The sequence below is a fragment of the Mixophyes fleayi genome, chromosome 2 (assembly GCF_038048845.1).
Source record: "Mixophyes fleayi isolate aMixFle1 chromosome 2, aMixFle1.hap1, whole genome shotgun sequence".
Taxonomy (NCBI): domain Eukaryota; kingdom Metazoa; phylum Chordata; class Amphibia; order Anura; family Limnodynastidae; genus Mixophyes; species Mixophyes fleayi.
This window is the reverse complement of record NC_134403.1, coordinates 370379371-370395038: the sequence shown is the minus strand read 5'-3', so window position 1 is coordinate 370395038 and position 15668 is coordinate 370379371.

Genomic DNA, 15668 nt, shown 5'->3' with positions numbered 1-15668 from the left:
GCTTATTTTAAGAAGAATCAGAGAGATAAGAGTGAAGTTAAGATGTATTTCCATCTTAACTTAAGAAATTCTTCATTTACGCAGTGGATTTTGATTCTTATCTCCCTTTTCTGGGCATGAACAGAGTGGATTTGCTTAAGATAAGCAAAAAAAACGGCAGATAAGATCACTAATGAATCAGGCCCGATATTACTAGTTACCAGATATAAAGATATATTTTACAGGGTTATTTTTAAACATATATTTTTTCATGTTGCTTATGTCATGTACATTACTTATTCTTTCCAGCTTGGCTCTGTGATTATTTGGCCATGTGTTTATATCATCAGGCGGATTTGGATAGACTTCTCCCGTGCTGCTCCCCTCCTATGGAATTCCTTGCCTTGCACCACAAGGCTCTGCCCCAACTTCCAATCCTGCAAAAACACTCCTTCGAAGCACAACTCCCCATGTTTGTATACCCTACACCAGTGGATCCCAAACTTTTTCAGTTCAAGGCACCCTTACGGTCTCCATAATTTTTTCAAGGCACCCCTAAGCAAAAATAATTACCAAGTAGTCCCCTGCCTTCCTTACCACTGGCCCTGGCCGAGGCACCCCTGTGAGATCACGAGGCACCCCAGGGAGCCTAGGCATACAGTTTGGGAACCACTGCCCTGCCCCATCTTAGACACTAAAGCACATACATATATTCCCCTCTATTCCCCATCCCCTAAATCTACGTGTGTCTCTTTGCACATTGTTTATCATTAGCCCCTCCGCTAGATTGTAAGCTCTCAAGGGCAGGATCCTCTCTACCCTATGTCTCCTATCTATCTAACCTGACATCATCTTCTGCTGTTTGTTCAATAACACGTATGGAATTCGTACCGTTATCCGTACCTGCTGTTATTACCAGCTCATGATTATCCATTTATGTTTTATTATGTTTAATTAAATTCATGTACCTGTTGTCATGCTTATTGTCTTCATGTTATTATGTTTATTGCATCCCTGTATGTCATATCTGTATAATGACTGCCTGACACTACGGAATCCGCTGCGCCTTCTAGATAAACGATGATAAAGTTGTGGTGAAACTGGATTCCGCAGTGACACAATGTTTGAGTTTTGCTTCAATATGCCACAGAATTATCATTACACGGGTTATCTGTAAATTCCTAATTCCTGTGACTTTATGGTCTATAAATAGAGCTGGGCTGACAGTAGAAATGAATTCTGCATTGTGATGGGGTTGGGGGTTAAAAAAAGAGTTGTCTGGGAACTTAAATGATGGGGGAGGGGGGGATCAAGGCCAAATTAGAGAGACGTGATATTCCACGGCCAAATTCGGAAAATGAATATTCCACAGAACTGTTTTGAAAGGTTTTGCTCATCTTTACCCCAAACATTATTACATTAACATTCCTGTCGCCTAAACACTTTGACATGACCCTTGCATCTAAATGATGACTTTTTAAAGTTCAGTTGTGTAGTGCTTATTATGCTCCCTCTTTGACTAGCAAAACAATCCCTGCAGATGTCCTTTATTGTTAATCTTCTAGCGGTGTCATGCAGTAAAACTGTGTTTGATTTAAAGTCCTTCCTCTGTTCCTGCAGAATGTGAAATATCAGGCCCGCCGCGTGCAGTATATATGACAGAGCGCAGCAGGTGTAGCTGTAAAATATCCCACTCCCTCTGGACGCCGATAAGGAGTTCACTTCTGGAATACATAGGTATTATGTGGAATTATTCAAGTGACCAAACGATGGCCTTATGTCTCAGCGATGTCACTGCTTCCTAGGACAGGATAAATGTACCTTCACTAAAAACTAGTGTAAGATTACTTATGGCTTAAATATAGCATTTCCTAATCCAACTTGGTGCCGTAGCTGCTTAATGTTTTAAGTTTTCAGCGCTGGAAATGGCTTTGCTTTGATTGTCAAGAGAAACTTTGTTGTGCATGAGATAGTTGTTTTGTTTTTTTAAAGGCACGTAAATCGGTCATACACACGTCTGTATTCAACAAGGAGCGGATGTGCAGATACTTGTGGTGATGAATACGGGTCTAGGTCCGCTCTGCACTAACAGACAATACACTGCAGGATACGTACAATACATATGTGGAATATAAAGTCCCAAAAGAAAGCACAAAACAAAAAAGAACTTTTCAATTAAGTAATTTGCACCCCTTGCATTGTAACATGGTTTTGTCCAGGAGACTGACATAAGAAGTTTCTTCAGTTAAGATCCTTAATGAATCAGGCCCATAGTTAGTAATGACAAAACATTAAAAGGAAAAAGAATAATTGTTTTACCCATAAAATAAATTTATCAGGATGTTATTAATGTCTACTGTACATAAAATGTGTTTTTATAGTGGCTCCTGATAACAAACACATGTTCTAGCTGCATACACAGCCGTCATCACTATCACTCAGCACTTACACCTGACCTGTAGCTGGTGCAAGCGATACAACAAAAAATAGACTCAGATGGTCTAATTTGGAAATATAACAGAGTGTATCTAACAAACAATTGTACATAGGATAGGGATCCTAAGTACAATTGTTTGTTAGATACACTCTCTAATAGAGTGCACCTAGCTCTTACCGTTACTGCAGCATCTCCGTCTGCGGGGATCTGGGCACAGGTAATCTTGTCTCTATGTCTGCCCCCAATGCAGCATCATGCAGCAGATGTCAGCGGCTATTTGCACTAATCGATTCAAGACTGATGGCATTGAGTTCATGCCGTGAGTATGGGGGTGTAGATATTGGAATGCATACCCCCAGATCTCTGATGTTGGAGAGGCAGCAGTACAGGTAACATCCACTCTAGGATGTACATAGGACCCTTTGGGGGGTATTCAATTGTTCCTCCGGGCGCCGCCGGAACGAGCGCGTTAAAACTATTACCGTTTATACGGTAATTACTCGCTCAATTTCAGCTCGCAGCTCCCTGAGCAGCGAGCTGAAATTTAGAGAGTAAATTACTGTATGAACAGTAATTATGCGCAATATTACCGTCTAAACGGTAATAGTTTTAACGCGCTCGTTCCGGCGGCGCACGGAGGAACAATTGAATACCCCCTTTGAGTCTATTTTGCATATTTAACCCCTAGAAAAAAGTTTCCCAAATTGGAGTCATCCTTTAAGTTCCCCTTTCTGTATATTTTAAACATTGAGAGGTATAAGGACCTTTAGCCCTTTAGCTTCAATTCCAGCTCAGAAATTAGTAAATCATCAGCGCGGACAACTCGGGGGCACTCAGACAGTCATAAAACTGCTCTCAGCCTGACAAACAAGACGGCAGCCTCGTACGTTTCACACAATCAGCATTTAAACAGCTCTTTAGGAAGTCCTTCTCTTCTACAGCTTGTCGATACACTTCCTCTAAAGTACAAGAATCAACAGAGAACAACTGAAAAACTAGAAAATAACAATAGAATTTTGTTAAATATAAAATGGATAAATCTGTTTGTTTTCCTCTGTGTCTAGATATTGTGTTATGTATCAAATCCTCCGCAATACAAGGAAGTGGAAGGCGCGGCGACAATGCATGAAAGCGACGGGTAGACCGGTAGATGTTTCCAAACATTTCAAAGAGTTTATTCTGATTGATAGACTTTTAAAGGACAATGTTTACCTTCATTGTTTGTAGCCAAGAAACTTTGATATGGAACATCTTACAAAAAAAAAAAGAAGTCACTGGAAGCATCTCAACCCACGCCTTGGAACTAAAAATAATCACTAATTGCTTCCCATGATGCAGTTAAAAACAATGCCTTGTTGTGTGAATGGAGTGCTTGTTAAAGATCTGATAACTTACAAACACATTTTACTAAAATTGTAAGCAGCACTGACAGATCCAGATAGCATTTAAAAAAAAAAATCTTGCTATCCTTCATCCCCAATCTTCCATTGTCCAGCTCCAAATCACCAACTTTTATCATATCCCACCTGTAAAGATAAATTTTCTCTGACTAATTAAATTGAACTTAGATTTCTATGAGTACATATAACTAGGATCAGAGAACCTATTATAGTCATTGTTTACCTACTGCTTGTCTGTGTGGAATCAGTTTTAATTTAAAGGAGCCAATCAGATTGTTGTCCACACCAGCCCAGGCATTAGCCTATCCAGTTGTGTGATTATGGTCGTGCTGCGTGTGAAAGGGAAACTGTATTCATGAGAGGACTGGGATGAGGATAAGCAGAAAGCCAAGACTGAGATTTAGATAATGGAAGGAGCAAGGTCCTCCCAACAGCACATAGCAGTGTGAAATGTAGTACAAACATCCACCTTGTTATGCTAGCAGTCATATGTATCAGAACACACTCACTCCACCCCATAACAGAAATGAATATACAAAAAGGAATTACAAATTTTATTAGTATATTGAACTGCAGACAGCTACTGGAAACTTAAGGGACAGCTTGTATACCAATATTACTAAATGTACATTTGGGTTAAAATAGGTCTTGAATTGTATCCTATATGCACTATTCCCTGTGTACCCTAGATGTGACTTGGTTCAATAGATACTTGATGCAATAGTTCATCTAGTTATCCCGAGCAACCAAAGATCTAAACACTTAAACATTATCAAAAGAAATACTTTGGCAAAATGAAACTCCATTGTTTCCCTCATATCACAGCAATATAAAGACATACCGGCCAGTAATCTCGATTCTCCTGGGACAGCCCGGGATTACTGCATACCCCAAAATGTGAGTGGCTTCATTCAAAACGGGGTGTGACTGCGGAAGATTAGGACATGGTTTTGGAGGATCGAGGGAGCGATTTGGCTGGATTGGGTGCGTTGGATAATTTGTCCCATTTTTCTCAGACTTTTGAACTAAATTGTATTTTAAAACGTTGTTTTTAAAAAAAACAAATTCTATTGAAACTGACAGAAAAGAGCTAAATAAAACGTACATTATAAACAGCTTTTTAATAAAAAATTGTGTGCACAGATTTAGAGTTGGGACGGGGGTGTCCTAGCTCAACCATAAATTGCAGCATAAAATAAAGCTGCCCAGTATTTGTGTGACAGTATTTTTCCTGCACTCAAACAAATAAATGTATTTGCATCCTTTACATTTCAACATGGTCCAGGAGCAAATTTCCTCCTTTTTTTTTTGCTATGCTCCTTAGTCTATATGAGGCCCTGTGTGTACAGAGTGGTGTATGTGATTATATTTCTAGAATTGTGTCATTTTTCTGTTATAAATTAATTCAATTTCTAGTCCGCAACTTAGCAAATGAAATATGTGTTTGATTTTTCCATGCCCTTCATCTCTTCTACTCCTACCGGTCTTGGTTGCGTATTACTTTAATGAAACCTATAATATATCAACCACAATGCAGAAATAAAGAAAGCCTAGGAAAGCATCGTTGGCGAGTTCGGCAGTTCAGGGGATCTGCTCTGCAGGTTCTTATTTTGCTGCAAATCTCATTATTTTTTTTTACATTTTGTTTTCTTAAAAAGCATGAAAAGGAAGAACTTCATAAGTCCCCAAAATTCCTCAGACTTTATGCTCCGGCTGCAGTGAAACATTCTCCCAGTGGCTGCAATTTGAAACACTTTAAGATAATTTAATCATGTTTCCAACACTTTGGCATTTTATAAAGCAGAAATGTTTGAGAGTGTCAGGAAGCGGTGTGGTCTGCAAGGGTCTCGTGCTTCAGGCATTGACTCAATTGTAAAAATAATGTGATTTTTGTAATTATCTGAACTACCGACTCTTCTCAAATTATCCTTCACTATTCACCATTCATTTTCTGCAAAGTTGCAATAAACTCGATTAAGCGGCCTTTGTAAAAAAGGAAAAATCTATTTAATGGTGTCGTACTTTGCAACATTTTATAGATATTGGCACTGTCAGTGGATAATAAGCTACGTATCATGTTAGCACGTGGAAACTTTCCTCTTGGATCTGAAGACGTTATCCAAAAAGCACAAAGTTGTCCAACTGGTGGCCCAAGGGCCAGTCAATGCTGCTTGTGGCTTTTATTTTTCCCAGGGATCTTGCACGGGCAGACTTAGAATTTTGGAGGTATAAATGAAATAGCAGAATGGTATCTTTCTATCCCCGGGTCAAATACAGGATTCACATGAGTACTAAGCAAACCTTATTCATGCACTCATGTGTTTATAAAGGAACACCCTATCTCAAATCTATGTTATTACATATCGGAACATACTTAACAATCATATAGTCCTCATCAAGTCCTCAAATTTTAAAAATTGAATCTCAAATGACAAAATAACCTTAGTAAATTTTACAGCTATCAATCAAGAAGGTCATTTGAACCCGGTGCAGTTCATCGAGTGAATCTAAAAATTGGATCATCAAGGAGTGCTACCACTTCTACAGACAAGACCTAGTGGGGTTCAATGGTCTTATTACACCGTGTTTGTCGAAAAACCCAACACAATGTATCACCACCAAAACCTCATGCCCACTGTCAACCTCGGTGGCAGAGGAATAATGGATTAGTATTATCTTGAAGACACAAGACCTGGACATCTCTCGATCATCGACTTCTCCATGAACTGAACTCCTCTTTATACCAACATTCTAGAACTGAAGCCATAATTGGATTTTGCAGCAAGACAGGGATCCCAAGCACACAGGAAAATCTATAAATGAATTTTCGGAAAAAGCAAAGAATCAAGGTTTTGGGATGACCAAACCTCAGCCCCAATGAGATTCAGTGGTGGGGAGGAACTTAGTATAGCCCTTGTGTAAGTCACTAGTTAGACCACATCCTAAACATGGGGTAAAGTTTTGGGCACATCACTGTAAGATATATGAGAGCCTGAGAGGTTTCAGAGGTTGCCAAAATAATTAATAAAGCGAATGTAAGAGTTAAATCATGGAGAGAGGTTAGAATAACTCACTTTGTATACTTTCAGAAAACAGGGTCTAAATAATATGCATATATTCAAGGTCAATATAAAGATGAAGTTTTCTAATTACCTTTTCAGACCAGGGACCATACAAAGGACAAGAGGTCATTAGTTGGGAATTGAAGAAAGAATGTTTCACCATCAGCATAGAAAGAGATATTATGTGGAAGTCGTTACCACATTAGGTGGTGATGAGAAATTTATTAAGACTTTGTGTAAAAGTCCTTCATACACGAAACGGTATCTGTAACTATAGTTAGCAGAGGACATTAGGGGGGTGATTAATCCAGGGAATTTATCTGATTACCATCTTTGGGAAGAAATTTTCCTCTCTGTGAGGCTAAATTGGAAAGTCGAACAATGGGAATTTTATTCTGTTTTCTTCTGGATCAATACAATTCCAATTGATGAAAAAAGTAACTTGATGGACCTGTGTCTTTTCTAATTCTTCCTATTATAATACTGTTACTATCTGTGTGACCCCCCCCCCCCCCCCACACTTCTACTTGGAGTCTCTGGTTCTATTACCGCTTCTGTAAAGGAATATCTCTTCATGTTCAGACTTTTTGTTTTAAAGACCACCCTGCTCTTTTCTTCCTCAACCCTAAAATGAATGCCTTATATATTTAATATTTAATAACGCAGACATCTTTAACCCTTGACTGTTTTGGCATAATGTAGCCCATACACTATTCACGATTAATGTTCATTAAATGTTGGAGGGGGGGGGGGTGGTTGATCTTGGCATTCTGTGGGGGATTCAATTTTTGGTATGTACATGTTATCCCCTTATTATTTATTTTGGGAGGTTGACAATGAAGACAATCACTGTGACAGATCATGCAATGTCAGCATAAATCCTCCCGGCTTCTAATCGTCCACGGTCTTGTGACACTAGATCCATTTATAATAGTATAGCCCTCTGCTGTCTTGGTCGACCACTGGCGCAAACATTACACGGAAACAGTGGGACTGCTCCAGAATCTAAGTACACCGCTAAAGTCTGTGGATACAGGGCTGCAGCTGTAGAACGTATCTTTTGGAACTTTATAAATGAACAATAAATGCAATTTCAGTACTATCAGTAACAATGTTTCCTTTCTCAGTGACAGTTTAAAGTAGTAGCAATATTCCTTTTATTTGGCCTTTACCACTCCGTTACACACTAAACACCGGTGTGGTTCATTAGACCTGATACAAGCTGTGTTAATTTGTGTGTGAAATATACGCTCTAGATGAGGAAAGTGTTCTGAGTGTTTTTAAATAATTCAAATTATGTGGAAGGAAAGCGCACGGCTATTCAATCTCTTCAATGCACACTGACTTTAAACCATAAAAGTAAGATCTTATCTAAGAGCCAACTGGGCCAGTATAATGTGTTTAACAAAACGCTGTAGTAGCTTAGTGCATTTGACACTGCACACCTCCGGCCTTCCTTTGTTTCCCTGTTTATAGAATACAAAACTGTACAACACCAATATTACTGTATTATTCAAAGAGTCAAAAGAGAGAAAACAAGCAACTAGTAAGTTATGAAGTGGTAACGAATCAAAGGTGCATTTTGCTGGTTCTAATGGTCCCATCTAAGTATTAAGTGTTGTTAGGGGAAAGTAATCTATGGTCCAGCGTTGCAGTGAACAGCTGATTAACAATGTAGTGCTTCAGGGTGAAGTTTGTCCGAAGTGGCCTTGATATTAGGATTAATATGCAATAATATCAAGCGTTGGAGCCGTACATCAACCAGAGGCAGTTATGCAAAATGTGTTAGTAGTTATCAACTTGCCTGGGGGCAATTGCAGAAAGAAATCTATATATATATATATATATATATATATATATATATATATATATATATATATATATATATATTAAATACCATTCAGCCCTTTCCTGTCCAAGGAATTTCCTTGGTGGATTCTTTGTACCTAAACCTCACCTCATTTTTACTATGGTCTATGCCTTAGAAGCTAAAACACTTATTCCATTATTTATTTTGAACCATTAAGTTGTAGATTTCATTAAGATACACAAAAAGCTGTCACCCTGAATTTGATTAGAACCAGCAGGAGGCCACATTTCTCTAGTTCATTAGCAGAAACAGCGAGACCCTCACCCTTAGTTCAATAGACATAAAGCGAGCCCATCATCTACGGTCAAGGGACACACAGCAAACTCCTCCCTCCATGTACAATAGACACACAGTAAGCCCATCATTCTCTGTTTAACAGAAAAGTTCGAACCTTCATCAAGTCCTTCATTCCAAGCTACAAATCACAGCATGGCCTTGCATTTGTTAGCAATACCAGCACTACCCATTTATTAGTATGCAAAGCAGGACCAGCACCACACATCTGTTACAGCACATAACAGGACTAACAGTTTGTTAGAACCCACAAAAGGAAAAGCACTTAACATTTGGTAAAACTAATATCTGAACCAGCACCTTACATATGTTAGTACACACAGCAGGACCAGCACATTACAGAACACACAGCAGGACCAGCACATTACAGAACACACAGCAGGACCAGCACATTACAGAACACACAGCAGGACCAGCACATTACATATGTTAGAACACACAGCAGGACCAGCACATTACATTTCTTAGAACACACAGCAGGACCAGCACATTACAGAACACACAGCAGGACCAGCACATTACATTTGTTAGAACACACAGCAGGACCAGCACATTACAGAATACACAGCAGGACCAGCACATTACAGAACACACAGCAGGACCAGCACATTACAGAACACACAGCAGGACCAGCACATTACATTTGTTAGAACACACAGCAGGACCAGCACATTACATATGTTAGAACACACAGCAGGACCAGCACATTAGAGAAAACACACAGCAGGACCAGCACATTACATATGTTAGAACACACAGCAGGACCAGCACATTACATATGTTAGAACACACAGCAGGACCGGCACATTACAGAACACACAGCAGGACCGGCACATTACATTTGTTAGAACACACAGCAGGACCAGCACATTACATATGTTAGAACACACAGCAGGACCAGCACATTATAGAACACACAGCAGGACCAGCACATTACAGAACACACAGCAGGACCAGCACATTACAGAACACACAGCAGGACCGGCACATTACAGAACACACAGCAGGACCAGCACATTACATATGTTAGAACACACAGCAGGACCAGCACATTACAGAACACACAGCAGGACCAGCACATTACAGAACACACAGCAGGACCAGCACATTACAGAACACACAGCAGGACCGGCACATTACAGAACACACAGCAGGACCAGCACATTACAGAACACACAGCAGGACCGGCACATTACAGAACACACAGCAGGACCAGCACATTACAGAACACACAGCAGGACCAGCACATTACAGAACACACAGCAGGACCAGCACATTACAGAACACACAGCAGGACCAGCACATTACAGAACACACAGCAGGACCGGCACATTACATTTGTTAGAACACACAGCAGGACCAGCACATTACAGAACACACAGCAGGACCAGCACATTACAGAACACACAGCAGGACCAGCACATTACAGAACAGACAGCAGGACCAGCACATTACAGAACACACAGCAGGACCAGCATATTACCATACAGCAAATTCCTCTCTCTAAGTTCATTAGAATGTAGTACGACAGTAATTATTGTGGTTCACTGTGTGGTTGGTTGGACCCATCTCCAACTTCCACTGCCATGCCTTTCTCCCTGATATCTCCTTTCTGGGTCACCGTGCTGCCCGTATGATATCCTCTAGAAGTGATCAGTCAAGCATGCAATCACTGTATGAGGAGTGCGGGGCAATTACAGGGGTACTGGTAATGGGGGAGTGGGCCGGTAGCCAGGATGGACCATAACCTTTGTCCTATCAAGTATTCTGCCACCAAAGATGAGGTTCTCATCTCACCTTGAGCAACTGTAGGTGTGACAGATATAAGAACCACTTTCTGGCATAAATAGTGGGAATTAGAACCATTCAGTAATGCAGTGATTCCATGCTCAGATATAACAATATTTGAAGAATTTAAAACGCACACATCAATTACATGCAGTGAAGACCCCCGTGACCTGATAGTGTGCTACATGAAAAAACAGTCAGTATTTAACTTATGTGCAAAACAGAATACTAATTTGCACCCCTTGCATTGTAACATGATTTTGTCCAGGAGACTGAAATAAGAAGTTTCTCAAGTTAAGATCCTTAATGAATCAGGCCCATTGTGTGTAGACAAGTGCACCGTAATAAAACAAATCCGTTAGCAAACTATATATTTTTTTCCTCCATCAAATTCTTTGCTGCTATGTGTATAACTGCTGCCTCATGTCGCCAAGAAGATTTACTTTCACAGTCACTGAGAATTGCAGATAATTTTTTGTACAAGGATTATTGTATCTTTATTCTGTACCACATAACTGGCATTCATGTACATTACAGCTGTATATGGAATGCAAGATAGGTGCATTACCGTCGGGTGACGGTAGGGGGCACTGTCACTCCACACAACACGGACTTGCATGCATTAGTGAGAGCCCTTGAATTCATCACGTCTGACTGTCTCCTGTGTGATCCAGACTTTGTAACTACAGTGAAACAATATGGAGAGAGGTGTTTCTGCTCCACTATGCTCACGCTCCTTAAATCAATACAATGTTAATCAATAAACGGCGCAGATGTCTCATGGAGCATAAATGTTAGGGGACCCCGACTTCAGAAGACGAAGATGAAGCCCCAGACTCGGGTCATTTGTAGTGTGGGTTAGAGGCCTCTTCTAATATGTATATTAGCATCTGCTCCCTGTCTGAGACATACTCCTCACAGCAGACCACAAGCTATTTTTATTTAACATTATTTATTCATTATATATAGCGCATAAATTTTTTTTACGCAGTGCTTTAATTATAAATTCCTCTTGGAGATTTGTCAGAAGTTTCTTTATTGTATCATTAGGATACTACCCCTTCACCTAATATATTGTCAGCTATTGACAGGTTAAAGGTCCATCTCAGTAAATCAGCTGCAGCAGCAATAAGGAAGGTTGTTGCCAATATATTCTGTACGCATTCATTACTGCAATGCTTTGTGCCATGATAAGAGAAATGTTACTCATGGGGCTTGTGCACAGTAACACTATCGTGTCCATTAATGACCTGTTATAATCCAGCGCTTTAAATCACTTTCTACATGGTCTGGGGTGTGCACCGTTTTGGTACATTTACCATCCAGTGTTAGATGGGAAAACAGGGATAAGGGTGCAAACAGCTGCTGTGCACACCGTGGTTTAAGTCACCGGATCGTTAAAAGGACATTATGGTGCTCATGTTACTATTTAAGATTACTGGGTCTATTGATCATTGGTGGCAGTAAGAAATTGCAGCGTTGCAAGGGGCAATATAAAATGTACTGCTGCTTGTATTTACCCCGCCAGGGTTCACTGCGAGCCCTTTGCGAAACCCCTTCCCAAACTACCTAAACACTCCTTCACCGACATCCTAACACTGCCGGAGGCTCCGACCCGGGTGGCTACTGCACGGTGGCTCAGTGGTTAGCACTTGCGTCTCACAGCACTTGGGTCATGAGTTCAATCCCCGACCATGGCCTTATCTGTGTGGCGTTTGTATGTTCTCCCCGTGTTTGCGTGGGTTTTCTCCGGGTGGTCTGGTTTCCTCCTACACTCCAAAAATATACTAGTAAATAAATTAGTTGCCATCAAATTTGACCCTCTTCTGTGTGTGCATTAGGGAATTTAGACAGTAAGCTCTATTGGGGCAGGAACTGATGTGAGTGCGTTCTCTGTACAGCGCTGCGGAATTAGTGCCGCTATATAAAAATGACGATGGTCGCGCATAACGACAGGACAGGGCGATGGATTGATGGCGTCTTCCATAGTGATGGAGTACATAGGACACTATTGAAAAGGTAAGCTAACATCAACATAAGTTTTTCAAGATAGTTAAATTAGGTCACACGGCAGTCACCGTATAAGTCAATGGGAATTACAAGGACCAGCGTTAGACATCTTAGGCTGGAGATCTCTCATTTCTCCTGCTTTAACCCCTTGATAACTTACAAGAAGAGCTGTGATGGCCATTCTCAGCTGTTTTCTCCAGATTTTTGGCTCATCACAGCTTAGCAAATAGACCCCTTGGTTTTGTCCAAATGCTTTGGTTAAGTTAACCAAACTCCTGGAATTGTCAATTCCAGAGCAAAATCTAAAGAGAACATTTTATTACTCAAGAACCTCCTGCTTGATTTCACTATGCAAATTAGGATTCTGTTCAGGATACAATTTGTATGAATCCCAGTACATGGATTTTTTTTTGCATCATTAGATCTTAACTCCTTCGTTGCTGAAAATGCTTCTCCTGCTTTCCATCCCTCCACTCCTGTGTGTAACGTTCTTTTCCTGCTGTCTGACTGTTGCTTTCCACATTGCTCTCTAGGGGACTAGGCCGGGCCTGTCAGTGCCCCTCTGATAAGATCAAAGTCAGACCTGCAGAGCTCAGCTGTCTGCTGCTTGGGAAGGTCTCCCCTGACAGTTGGATGGAGCAGGATAATATTAAATGAAAAGTCAGTTCACACATAGGCTCTGGTCTACTAAACTGCTGCCGGGATCCTCTCACTGCAGGACTTGTAACACTGTGCTGCGGACAAGGCCTAGTGGTTATTACCAGTGCAACGGTAATAGCAGTGCACCAGCCTGTCACTCACTAGGGGGCGCCGGACACACTGGAGATCAACCCTCTAATTAAAAGATATAGTTGAAATGATAGTAACTACCTACCCTGCCACTGAGTAGCGGTACTGTAGATCTGCCCATACATACAGCATAAAAGCAGTTACTGTGAATTACGCACAGCATACAGAACAAGAGATGTGGAACTGCGCACTATAAGATCATCATCATCATCACCATTTATTTATATAGTGCCACTGATTCCGCAGCGCTGTACAGAGAACTCATTCATATCAGTCCCTGCTCCATTGGAGTGGAGCTTACAGTCTAAAGTCCCTAGCATACATACACAGACAGGGAGAGACTAGGGTCAATTTTGATAGCAGCCAATTAAGCTACCAGTGTGTTTCTGGAGTTTGGGAGGAAACCGATGCACCTCGAAGGAGTGTGAGCAAAGATGAACAAAACTGAACCCTATTTTTAGTTGCGATGAATCGCACTCCTGGCAATTAGCTGTGAATAAATAACTTGCGAGGCAACTCGCACTGGATTGAATTGATGACGGGTAACTCCTTATGTTGTGTGGTCTGTCCGGCACTAACTAAACATTCCTTAGAGGCCCTCTCTCAAGTCTGAGACCTTGTGTCCCACACTCAAACACCAAACAAAGGTTATTTGCTCACCCTTAGCAGGTTCTCTCATGAGGCAGTCAACCTCCTCCCCAGGTCTGAGAGACAGAGTGATCAGGGCTGCAACCTTTTAGAATCCACACCCAGCTGCAGCTCTTAATTAGTCTGTTGTGAAACATACTCTCAGAAGCTTTTCCCCACAGAGCTAAACAATCTCCCTGCTGTTAGCATATACAAGGCAGGAGACCTGGGACAAATACCTCTCTGATTTAGCATTAATTCCCATAACCCCCCCCCCCCCCACTTATTTTGACCCATGGCCGGAACGCTTATAACCCCTAAATGCTCCTCTATTTCTGACCAAAAACTTTTTAGCCTCATGCCCTAAATTGGGTGTGAGGGTATTGGTTACCGATCTTTTCCAACCCAAAGGAGCAATGGATAGTGTGACACCATCAGGACTCATGGGGAAACAAATTATTAAATACATTAACGTCTGTTAATACTATAATCATTAATAAAAATACATTAATAAGTTTTTTCATTTTAAATCCTTTTTTATACATGTAATGCATATATTAGTCTGTTCTTAAAGAATACTGTACATAAAATGCATTTATACAGTTGCTCCTACACATGTTCTGGCTGCATAAACAGCCGTCATCACTATCACTCGGCACCTCTGACCTGTAGCTGGTGCAAGTGATACAGCTAAAAATCAGGTACCTGAGAGATCAGGTACCTGAGCTTCAATCAGACAGACGTGTATGAGCTTCCCTTTACCACTCCCGTACTGTACATTGCCTCCATGTATAGACCCCTACCCTAGCTAGTGGGCTGTGGTACATTAAAGTGAAGCTGATAAACGCGATACTAGTTACCCCGACATGGATTACCCGACTGGCACTCTTCTTACATAGAGCAACCAATCAGGGCTAAGACCAGTAACAATACACAAGCCTGGATTAATCAATCAAAGTCCCATTAATCAGCCCACAGGCTGGGGAGACTTCAGCGCCTGCAGAAGCCGAATGTTTATTATACTGATTTGGAAGAATTGCGATCACATAAGAAAGCGGCAGCTGTAAATGACGTAACTTTTAAAACCGGCGGCATTATTTGTGGCCTTAAAGGGATCATTTAAGGAGGAGTGGTGTCCACAATGAATTTTATTAATGGTTTTCAATTATAGAGGCAGCGCTTCCATAAATGATCCCTTTAATTCTTCCAAACCAGTATAATAAACATTCGGCTTCACAGTGATGTAGGAAATTTGCCGGTGGGGTAATCCATGTCAGGGTAAGTAGTATCGAGCTGGTTGTAGTCGGTGAAATGACTACCACTGGGCTAGCGGAAGGGTCATTTGCAATTCAACTTGAATTACACGCACTTGCATTCTCTACTCTCCCTCTCTCCCCTGCGTTTCCCTGTCT